The 12,776-nt window shown below is 34.4% G+C and overlaps 1 protein-coding gene across 8 annotated transcripts in view; it reads right to left on the bottom strand.

The window, feature by feature from the left end:
* Positions 1-11,836, bottom strand: part of LOC127701000 (plexin-A2-like) — a 233,481-nt gene extending 221,645 nt beyond the window's left edge. For 4 of the 8 annotated variants that reach the window (XM_052204765.1, XM_052204785.1, XM_052204793.1 and 1 more), the window contains exon 1: positions 11,725-11,836. The gene's annotated coding sequence lies outside the window, so the exon portion shown is untranslated. The remainder of the gene's footprint in view (positions 1-11,724) is intronic. The other 4 variants (XM_052204777.1, XM_052204802.1, XM_052204816.1 and 1 more) reach the window with 1 other exon arrangement.
* Positions 11,837-12,776: the final 940 nt, after the last annotated feature.

The raw sequence follows: 12,776 nt of genomic DNA, 5'->3' as shown, positions 1-12,776 counted from the left end.
TTTGTGGTGACTACAAGGTAACCGTTAATGCCGTTTCAAAGTTGGATAATTATCCGATTCCTAAAACTGAGGATTTATACGCAACGCTTGGAGGAGGACAAGAATATACAAAATTGGATTTAAATCAAGCATACCAACAAATTGAACTTGATGAGGACAGTAAAAGGTATGTGACTATAAACACGCACAAGGGTTTATTCAGATACAATAGACTTCCGTATGGTGTAGCGTCCAGCCCAGGTATTTTCCAGAGAACACTTGAAAATGTTGTTCAAGGTATATCCAATGTTTTGGTTCGAGTAGATGATATACTGATAACGGGTAAAACAAGGGAGGAACATCTAAATACTCTTTCTGAGGTTTTGTCTAGATTTAAGAGAATCGGAATTCGGTTAAAGAGACAGAAGTGTGTGTTTTTGGCCGAAGAAGTTGTTTATTTGGGATTTAAAATAAACAAACACGGAATCTATCCAGTGGAGAGTAAAGTTGAGGCGATAGATAAAGCCCCAAGTCCGACAAACGTGACAGAACTGAAAGCTTATCTGGGAATGCTGAACTATTACAATAGATTCTTACCAAATTTGTCTCACTTGTTAAAGCCGCTACATGTACTTCTACAGAAAGACACAAAATGGAGTTGGGGAAAAGAACAGGAAAAAGCGTTCATAGAGTCAAAACAGCTGTTGAAATCCGCATCAGTACTTGTACATTTCGATCCGAAAAAGAAATTAATCTTAGCATGTGATGCATCTCCGTATGGAGTAGGGGCCGTACTTTCGCATAAAATGGACGACGGCAGTGACAAACCAATAGCTTATACACCTCGAACACTTACATCAGCAGAGAAGAATTATTCCGTTCTTGAGAAGGAGAGTCTGGCCATAATATTTGGTATCAAGAAATTTCATCAATATTTGTATGGACACCCCGTTACAATCATAACCGATCACAAGCCGCTTATAGGTTTATTTCGAGAAGATAAACCTATACCGACAATGGCCGCATCTCGAATTCAAAGGTGGGCACTGACTTTAGCTGCATATGAGTACACGATTGTATACAAAGAAGGGAGTCTGAACGGTAATGCGGATGGACTAAGTAGACTACCGCTGAAAACAAACATTGAAAAGACACCAACGCCAGGTGATACTATATTATTAATGGAACATTTAGCCACTACGCCAGTTGATGCTAAACAAATTCAAAAGTGGACACGCAAGGACACAATACTGTCTATGGTGCTTAGATACATTTTGAATGGATGGCCGTCAAAATGTCCCAGTGAAGACATAAGACCGTATTATAGTAGAAAAAATGAACTGTGTAGTCAGGACGGATGCATATTGTGTGGAGGAAGAGTAATTATACCACAACCAGGACGCGAGGCCATGTTAAATGAATTACACCAAGGACATCCAGGGATTACTAGAATGAAAAGTCTAGGAAGAAGCTATATATGGTGGCCGGGAATGGACAATGACTTGGAATTAACTGTAGTTAACTGTTACAGTTGTCAGGAAAACCGAAAATTACCAGCAGAAGCACCGTTACATCCGTGGGAATATCCGAGCCATCCGTGGTCAAGAATACATATAGACTTTGCAGGACCATTCATGAACAAATCATTTCTAATTATGGTTGATGCGTATTCAAAATGGATAGACATACACGTCATGAATTCTACAACATCCGAGGCTACGATTGCAAAACTTCAACAAACGTTTGCAACACATGGATTATGTGATCTCATTATTAGTGATAATGGAGCCGCATTTACTAGTAAGGAATTCGCCGATTATGTGAAATCATATGGAATTGAACATCGCACCTCCGCGCCGTGGCATCCAGCTAGTAATGGTTGTGCTGAACGAGCAGTTCAGAGTTTCAAAGAAGGTATGAAGAAAATCAAAGAAGGAACTGTCCAGGAAAAGTTGAACCGTTTTCTTTTCAACTACCGCATAACGCCACAAACAACGACAGGATTGGCACCATCAGAATTGCTGATGAAAAGGAAACTCAAGTCACGTCTAGATTTAGTTTTTCCAAATATCGAGAAGCGAGTTCAGGAGAGACAACAAAAACAAAAACATTATCACGACAAGAAATCTGTGAACAGACAAATTAATGTAGGACAGGGAGTATTTGCCCGAAATTTCTCAATTGGTTCAAAGATTAAATGGATTCAGGGAGAAGTTATAAAACAATCAGGACCACTTTCATTTCATATCAAATTGCCAGATGGACGTGTCATTCGTAGACATATTGATCACATCAGAGTACGAAACTTTGATTGCACAAACAACGAAAAGGAAGAAAAATGTGACAATGACAGTGAATTGTTTGAGCCAGAAATAACTATACCGATAAGTACTCCTGAGACCGAACAACCGCAAATCGAGAAACCGTCAAACATGACTGAACAAATGGAACCACGCTATCCGAAGAGAATAAGAAAAGAACCATCGCATTTTAAGGATTTTGTGTTGAATTAAATTGTTGATTTATAAAGAGGCATAATAATCCTCACAACCGTTTGAAGTGCATTAAGTACTTCGCAGTGCATGTGTGTACATATCATTTAGTGTAAGAAATAACAACAAGACCAGTGCGAACATTTTTATTTTATTTTCTTAGTAGGACATTATAGTTTCAGTGCAGACAAACTTTAACAATGAATCTTTGTGATCTGACATTTTTATTTGTTTTCAAACTGATATGGACTTATCAATCAGTAGCCGTGAAAAGACATTAATTTTCTGTAATTGAGTTAATTTGTTTTTAATTTGTTTTTATCTAAGGCCGGAGAAGTGTTATAAAGTTCACCGCACTTTATTACCGTATCATCTGTTACAGTAATTATAATTGACAGATCAGCAACTCTCACTTGTCTGCACGTTCTTAAATAAACATAATTAAATAGATCAATTGAAGTTCTTATACACATGTTGTCATTCTGTAGTCTGACCATCAAACGATGTACTTGTTAATAAATTAGTTATAGAAACTGGATTGTATTATTATATAGCAAATATATTACAATATTGATGTATAATAGTCCCAGATTGATGGCATTAAGGTTCATCATAACAAATGGACAAAATAAATATGGCCGTATTTTCACCCCAAAAACTACTCTGTGTACACACTTACCTGTACAGTTTAAAAAGTTTTAAGGCCTGGCATCCACTAGATATATAAAAGTTAAATGCATTTTGTGTTTCAGAAAGATGTAATCGTTTCTGGATTTTTATGGGCATTTTTTTTCCTTCCTGCAGAAGGTGTAAAAATAAACAAACACCTGAATTGCATTTGATACTGTCCACTCAGTTAATACCTTTAACTCATCTATAGATTTGTAAATATCTATTCTCCGTCTATTGTCTATGCCAATCAAGGACAATCAATACAATACAAACCAGTTGTTACCTGAGAGGGAGCATCTCAAAGTTGTATCCCAACTTAGTTTATTTTTACACCTTCTGCAGGAACGAAAAAAAATGCCCATTAAAATCCAAAAAATATTTTATCTATCTGATATGCAAAATACATTTAACTTTTATATATCTAGTGGATGCCAGGCCTTACAACTTTTCAAACTAAACAGGTAAGTCTGTACACAGAGTAGTTTTTGAGGTGAAAATACGGCGCCATATTTGTCCATTTGTTATGATGAACCTTAATGCCATCAATCTGGGACTATTATACGTCAATATATTATGTCCCGGCATCAATATTATTTGATATATTTTTTTGGCGAACGAACCTTGAGCGAACGTACGGACTCTATGGGCGAACGAACCCAGGGCGAACCTGTAATCAGGGCGAACTGTCCCGATACCGGGAGGGTCACGTCCCCTGTAAGAACGCAACTTTTCTACTACTCAATTACTCCTTAATAAAAATATCTTGTCTGCGTGTCTACTAAACTGGTCACATGTTGTCGATTATAATCCTAGATCAAGTTTAAGTAGATTAATTCATTGCATCTGTGTAATGTTTTTAAAAAAATCTTACATACTCCGTTTATTCACAACTTCCAGGAATATAACTCCCGCCATTTATCGGAAATTCTCTTCCTGCTAACAAAAAAAAATTGACATTCTCATTATGACTACATCGTACCATCTGTGTACATGCGCCCCGCGCACATGAAAGTGTTTTATTCGATCTGAATTAAGTCACATGATAATATGCATCTTAATTTTGGGAATTTTACTGGAGTATTTCAATATTTTTCCTCGACTTTATTTCGAAATGCTTCCTGGAATATGGGTTCAAGGTGTTCAGAGTGATCCAGAATTTTTGAAAAGGGGCGTAATTCCTGAATTGATTTTTATAAAAACAGAAATCTTTTAGGACGATTTTATGTTCAAAAATCAGCCACTCAAAATTACTAGTTTTGACATTCAACGCTTTATTGATGAATAGAGAAAGTTGACCAAAACAAATAAAGAATAGAGAATAATAGGGTGGTAAAGTAAAAAAATAACAGCGTTGAAAATAAAAGAGTTGGATAAAAACAATACTCAGACTGATACTGTTTACAGAAATTATCAATGTACATGTACAGAATAAAGAAATCATATAATTACACAGATTTAATAGTAAAATAATTTTCATGAGAATTTTACAGAATGAGCGATATATTTAAAGATACAGAAAATGCCTCAAAGGATCAGAGACGCTAGACTCAAGCTAGCAGCCACTCGCTAGCAGCCAGTTTTCAGATATGTCTACAAACCCAAAAGTTATTTCTCTAGTATGATAAACATAAATTAAAATTTTCTATGTAAAATTTTAACTACTAAATTGATATTGATACTGAGCATGAATGACGAATCTTAGGAACTTAAGTTAAGTACTACCATCGAAAGTTCATTGTGTGATCAAAGGTCGATGTTACAGATTGTATCATTCATCGAATCATGTAATCAGTTTCCCATATGGCATGGTATTGGTTGCAAAAATTTGATATTTTTCATTTAAATGCAATATTTTTCATTTAATTGGTATATTTTTTCATTTATATGCAATATTTTTTCATTTATATGCAATATTTTTTCATTTGTATGGTATATTTTTTCATTTAAATGGTATATTTTTTCATTTATATGCAATATTTTTTATTTTAATGGTATAATTTTTCATTTATATGGTATATTTTTTCATTTAAATGCAATATTTTTTTTATTCAAATGGTATAATTTTTCATTCAAATGGTATAATTTTTCATTCAAATGGTATAATTTTTCATTCAAATGGTATGATTTTCATTCAAATGCAATAGTTTTTATTCAATTGGTATAAAATGTCATTTGAATGCAATATTTTTTATTCAATTGGTATAGTAGTTTTTTATTTATATGCAATAATTGCATTATGGGAAATTCTTTGACGTCATAAGGTCAAATTTGCAACAACGTTTGTGATTGGTCGGAAATTGTTTGGATTTCTCCCCTTTCTTTCTAAACATGGGTGACCAAGAATTAAAAAACGCGTCAGAATATCGCCCCTCTAACTAAATCTAACGTTCGTGCGAGTCCTGCACTGGCTGTTAAAATCTTGTGGTCATAACTAGTATTTCGATGGTCAAAACGTTCGGTCCACTTTTCAAAAACCGTTTCATTGTATGTGGATTTATATGCAAGTATATCGGGTTTTTAAATAGATTAGACACCGTTGGTTTTCCCGTTTGAATGGTTTTACACTACTAATTTTTGGGGGCCCTTTATAGCTTGCTGTTCGGTTTGAGCCAAGGCTCCGTGTTGAAGACCGTACGTTGACCTTTAATGGTTTACATTTACAAATTATGACTTTGATGGAGAGTTGTCTCATCGGCACTCATACCACATCTTCTTATATGTATATTCAACGTAAACCAGACGTTTCTCAGACTGTTTTCTTTTTTCAATAAATCCTTTGCCGCGCGTTGTGTACTGATTGATAACTCGGTCTGGGAGAACAAGATTTATTTCAGTACCAGTTGTAATTAGGTTTGAGCAAACTTCCAGTAATTGCAAATACTCTTATGTCGGTGCTTTGTGTCTATTGTCTTAATGTTAGTTTTTGTGTGTGTCTCCTATCGATCTTTTGAGTAATTTGCTGATTTGTGCAGGTTGTTATTTTATTGTACCGTTACACCACTGTCCCAGCTTCGGGATGGGTTGCTCATAAACATGTTGTTGTACTGTTACACCGCTGTCCCAGATTAGGGGGAGGATTGGGATCCCGCTAACATGTTTAACCCCGCCACATTCTGTATGTATGTGCTTGTCCCAAGTCAGGAGCCTGTAACTCAGTGGTTGCCTTTGTTGCTTTGTTATACATATTTGTGTTTCGTTCATTTTTTTGTACATTAATTCGGCCGTTAGTTTTCTCGATTGCATTGTTTTACATTTTTGATTTCGGGGCCTATTATAGCTGACTATGCGGTGTAGGCTTTGCTTATTGTCGAAGGCCGTACGGTGACTTATAGCTGTTGATTTCTGTGTCATTTGATCTCTTGTGGAGAGTTGTCTCATCTGCAATCATACCACATCTTCGTTTTTATATCCACCCTGCCATATTCTTTATTTGCCTGTCCCAGGGATGGAGCCTGTAGTTTAATGGTTGTCGTTGGTTCCTGTCTCGACTCATATTTGATATTTTGTAAATTGTTTTGTTATGTATAATTAGGCTGTTAGTTTTTTCGTTTGAATTGTCAGTCACACTTTTAATGTAGGGCCTTTTATAGACGACTTTACAGTATCAGGTTTTTGTCATTGTTGAAGGCCTTACGATTGTCTACAAAAAATCATTTGTCTACATGACGGCAAAAAGCTCTACAGAGCTCATGTTTGTAGTATTTCATGTAACCCGAATTAAAATAAATTTTTCTTATCTTATCTTATCTATAATTGCTTACATCCACTTCATATTTGAACTCCGGTGGATAGTTGCCTTATTAGCAATCATATTCCATCTCTTCATTTTTATATTATATACGTGACTTCTAAACTCGTGTTTTCCTGAACAAGCATGAAATAATTTTCACTGGGCGTTAAAATTAGCAACAAACAATCAATCAATTTAAACTTGTGTTAAATTAGAGGAAACCCATTTGATATTTATTTATTTGTTGGGTCGGGGGACAGAAGGATTTCATATATGAATATGGTTGCCTGATAAGAGCTGAAAAATAGGCATGATTAGCGACAGATTGAAATGAATAATAATGCCCCCTCTCCCCTTCCCCATCCTTCATCTATAAATTTAAACTGACCACCACGGAATAGACCAATAGTGTTGAAAGTAGCGTAAAACACCAATCAATCAAAATCCCTTCCCTAGAATATCAAATAATCGTCCCTTAACTGTTATTGTCCGTGTAGTTCTTATATTTATCCAGCTTATCGTCCTACAGGAATGTCCTACTAAGGCTGTCATACCATAAAACGTTTATAAAACAGCTCACATTCTAATATATCTGCATTCATAAATTTATTAATTTCATTTAGACTAAACTACGCCATGTTTGTTATGTGCCTCTGCCGTCAACCTATCAAAAAAGAAGAGGTGGAAGAGAGCCAGAAGATCTTCCCAATGCAAAAAAAAACCGAAATGGACTTCTTCTGGCTCACTTCCGAAGAACAAAAAAAAAAACGCGTCCCATTGATATGTTTTAAAAACGCCTTGCCCCTACCTTTTTTTCCAAAAAAATGGCATTATTAAATATATAAACATATATATAATCATCAAAATTAAAATGCTATTGTATTTTTATAAGACCTACTTTATTACATGACCTGGGACTAATGACATCTATCTATAAGTCCTAGCATACATTAATTATTATAATATGAATATGTTTCTTGTTTTAATAACCACATATGATGCTATGCATGAGTCACCATTTATCAGGACATGAATTGGGTTTACATAGAGAGGATAAGGGACGACATCAGAAAATCAATGAAGGATAAAAAACTTAATTCAAATAGTTGGGGGGGGGGGGGGGGGGGGTCAAAATTGCTGCAAGTTTTGTTTAATTAACATCGATTTTATATATATCCTTATTGGTCAATCAATTTTTCCCAAATTAAGAAATTAAATTAAGAGGGGGGGTAGGGGGTCAGTGAAAAAAACTATATGAATTATTTTTTTTTTATCCTACATTTAACTTTTGATGTCGTCCCTAATGCGCAAAAAAATAGATAAGGGGCGGGACCAAACCTATAGAAAACATAATAAAGAAATGATGAAATATACAGAATACGTTGATTGACTTTTGGTTGCCTTATGTCCAGTGGCAAATATGTCACGCATGTTTAGAACAAATATAATAGAGATCAAAGGATAAAGAAGAGAGTGAAATGGTAAAAACTAAAAGATATAGAATTATAGAAACGATCTTTGATCTGAAACCCCTACCCTCACACACACACACCATAACCATTACTGCCAATACTCGCATATATACATCTCTATACAAATATCTAAATTTGAACCTACTCCCCCCCCCTTTCTAGACACCGAGGTGTTGGATCCGCCCCTGTTAAATGTGTCTAATTATATACATTGTGTACGGGTCTAGATAATAGCTAAACGTACAATCATATAATTTGCTGGATACCTAATTATATTATATAATGTGTCACAAAATAAACTTGTATACCCCCCTTCCCAATGCAGTATTGAAAAGTAAATCATTTAAAAGTCCTGAAGATAAAATATGTTTTGAAATATGCCCTGCATACTTATTTATGCAAAGACATATAGTAATTATTGAACTAGTGTGGGGCTTGAAAAAAAATCTATTTAAGGGATTCGGAGGCAAGAACAGTAAAAAAAAGCTCAGCAACGAATCCTAGATGTAAAATGATTTGCAGCATAAGACATGAGAGCACATATCATAGATAGTATTAAATATGAAGTTCACTCCTCATATAGTGATGTCCTATGTCATAGGACTATTGTTGTAACATGGGTTAGTAACTGGTTCCGATTTATCCTGAATTGTCTTTATTAAAGAATTAGTTCCGGAGTATAACAGCTTATGTCTCTACTTGTGGGTTTCTAGTTCTGCTGTCGTAATTAGGTGATTTTTTTTCTACATGTAGTTAAAAAGAGGGGGCTTAGTCCAAATAATTGTAACGTCCTGGATGCTTTTTATTCTTTTTTCATGTGCCTTCCTGCAACGTCTCTGAGGATCAAGAAAAGTAAAAAATGATATAGCACTAAAGAACGTCATGATTACATGTATCTGGACTTAGAAGGGGGAGGGGGGCTAGCTATGTATTTTTTTTTATTTCAATGTGTAGACTGTAGGAGAGTTTCTTCAGAAAAGGTTTTCATTGGAGGTGTTTTGCCATGCACGCAGGCATCTGTTTCAGCGCTATCCATGAACAAGTTGTGTGTCAAATTAATTATTATTACTTGTCACTCGCATTTTTTGCTCGTCCTGGCCATTATTGGCATTAACAGCCAGTGCAGGACTCGTACGAACGTTAGATTTAGTTAGAGGGGCGATATTCTGACGCGTTTTTTAATTCTTGGTCACCCATGTTTAGAAAGAAAGGGGAGACATCCAAACAATTTCCGACCAATCCCAAACGTTGTTGCAAATTTGACCTTATGACGTCAAAGAATTTCCCATAATGCAATTATTGCATATAAATAAAAAACTACTATACCAATTGAATAAAAAATATTGCATTCAAATGACATTTTATACCAATTGAATAAAAACTATTGCATTTGAATGAAAATTATACCATTTGAATGAAAAATTATACCATTTGAATGAAAAATTATACCATTTGAATGAAAAATTTTACCATTTGAATAAAAAATATTGCATTTGAATGAAAAAATATACCATATAAATGAAAAATTATACCATTAAAATAAAAAATATTGCATATAAATGAAAAAATATACCATTTAAATGAAAAAATATACCATACAAATGAAAAAATATTGCATATAAATGAAAAAATATTGCATATAAATGAAAAAATATACCAATTAAATGAAAAATATTGCATTTAAATGAAAAATATCAAATTTTTGCAACCAATACCATGCCATATTCCCATGTAATTTTTTTTCAATGATTATTGAAGGAGTTTCTATTTTTCCGTAATTTATTGACAAGGCCGGGTCGATCAATACGGACAGTAAATACTCGATCAACTTTACAAGCGGATCATAGTGGCGAGAGGAGGACTCGTGCAGTAATTTCAATATTATTATCAAAAACGCCGGGAAGACTGACCGGCAGATTTTTTCTTTGAGAATATGTCATACATTTGAACATTTCGGGTCACTAAGTTTCTCAGTGTTTCGTCTGACGTTTCATATTCGAACGCCGATGAACCCGGCAGATACTTTTCATGTAAATTTGTTCTATTCAAATCACAGCAGGATATAAAAAAAAGCATACTACATCCGTTGAACTTGAACCATCTGCCAGCTCAATCTAATCATACTTTTTTCTATAATTTCGATTTATTTTGTCTTGAGAGCGGAACTGATCTGGGACTATTATACTGTCAATATATTATCTCCCAAGACTAATGTAGTACAGTGATGAGACAGAAATACATGTATTCGTTCCAAAATAGAATTTATTATGATTTTGTCAAAATCGTAGCTACTATCTCTTTAAAACTAATTGTCATCACTTCTCTAGTTATAGTACAAATAAAAAAAATGTCAGAGTTAGTTAGTACTAGTCCTTCAAGCCACGAAAACAACACTTTATTGAGTGTGTGCTTCTGAAGCGCTTTTCTGAATTTACCTTCACAAGAACGGTCAAACTCAACTTACCTTAATACTAGAACAGATGTATAACCAAAGGGGACCTAAAATAGCCTACGATCCACTTTGGATCACTTTGCCTGTGGGAGTTGAAACCTTCGTTAATTAATAATTTATCAATTTATCAACAGAGATTTAAGTAAAGTTTGTTAAAAATCATATGTCAGTACCGAAGCACTAATTTCTGAGTTGAAGATACCCTCGGGGAATAACAGTCCACCAGCTGTGGTATCAACCTAGTGCATATATCGACCAAAAATGAAAATTATGTAACCGTTGGGAAGATTAAGGCCTATACCTAGATCTACATGGTCAATTTAATACACTGGCATGTGCACGAGAGATATTCCATGAAGATGCATGATACAAACGCGCATGATTCGCAGTATTGGCCATTGGGATTATCTCATGCAGTTGAAAGTTGGTCTTATCTTATCAACTTTCGTTGAGTACTATTTCAAATATATTAAATCGTGTTTACTACTTCGTGGTTGTAGTAAAGTGTCATCGACCTTTGGTTGTATACACTTAAATTGTGTTAACCTTTGATTGTTGTATTCGCTCAATTATATTTCACATCTGGTCACGGTATTCGATTAGATTCTGAAGCTTCTGGATGAGGATCCATGATTTTGATAAGGGGGACACGTACAAGGCAACGTTAGGAGTGAGACTTGTGAAAAGTTTTTGCATTAACCATGTATGTAGCTCCATGAGGGGAGGGGTCGCCCCCTTAAGTCCGCCTCTATGCGTTATAAATAATATCAAAATAAGATGTGGTATAATAACCACAGACAATTATCAACCAAGTAGATCAAGCATAAGCTCTACACCAAACATAAAGAAAGATATAACGAGAGACATGATAGATAAAATTAACATTTCAGATGAGCGTGATTTAATTAAACTTAATTAACGTCTTACCCTTCTTCACCTTTCTACAGTAGACTTTCTCGGTAGACCAGTTTTACTTCCTTATTATCAGAGTACTTTTACTAACAATTTATTAGATTTCCTTGCTAGTTAAGGGCCTTTATAAGTAGATGTTGATGTATGAACTAAACGAGGAAGAAATAACTAAAATCATTGAATCCCTACGACAATGAATTCGAGACCGATCAACTTTGAATAAACAATATGCGACACGACTAATTTATCCTCAATTGTAAAGAAATGTTTTGTTTTGTCCTGGTCGTTGAATAAAAACATTGTGCATTTTTGTGGAAGTTTGTTTCAAAGGACAATAATTCGATGTTTTTCAAAGTAAAATTCTTAACAAATTTGGTGGACAAATAGTTAGTATTTATAATTACCACGTCTCAGGAAGTAACAACCGTTATAACTATGTTAATACTTTCATATTCTATTGTATTTATTAAGCAATTATTGTACATCATATATATATATATGTATATATATATATATATATGCACACGTATAAAAATTGCGGTTTTTATCCAACGCAATCATAGGTTTGAACGTTGTTTTCAATTTAGACATGTATATATATAGATTCTACTACTGCATCGAGTGTGATACGATATTTATCCACTCGAGACAGTTAAATTTTCAAATTTAAAACGCGAGGCTCGCCGAGCGTTTTAAATATTTAAAATTTAACTGTCGAGAGTGGATAAATATCGTATTACACGAGATTTGGTGGTGGAATCTGTTTCTCTAATGATTTTCAAACAATACGCAGGCAAATTTATTCCTTCTTTTCGAATGATCTGCAAAAAGATGTGTTCTTTCTATGTGACGTCATCAGGCATGGTCGCCTTTTTTCATGCCGTCACAATAGAAAATTCAGAGGAGAGCAAGAAAATTCGACGTCATAATCGGATTTAAACCAATGAAGAACTGAGATCAAACGAACCACACGTTGGTTAAATTTTTTTTATACAATGGGTGCAGAAAGGGATAAATTGACGAAGAATTAGAGAAATATATATATACGTTTTGTTAAAATATACTTT

This window comes from Mytilus californianus, unplaced genomic scaffold, assembly GCF_021869535.1.
Source record: "Mytilus californianus isolate M0D057914Y unplaced genomic scaffold, xbMytCali1.0.p SCAF_1, whole genome shotgun sequence".
NCBI lineage: Eukaryota > Metazoa > Mollusca > Bivalvia > Mytilida > Mytilidae > Mytilus > Mytilus californianus.
The sequence above is the reverse complement of the archived record's forward strand: the minus strand, read 5'-3'. Positions and strand labels throughout refer to the sequence as shown.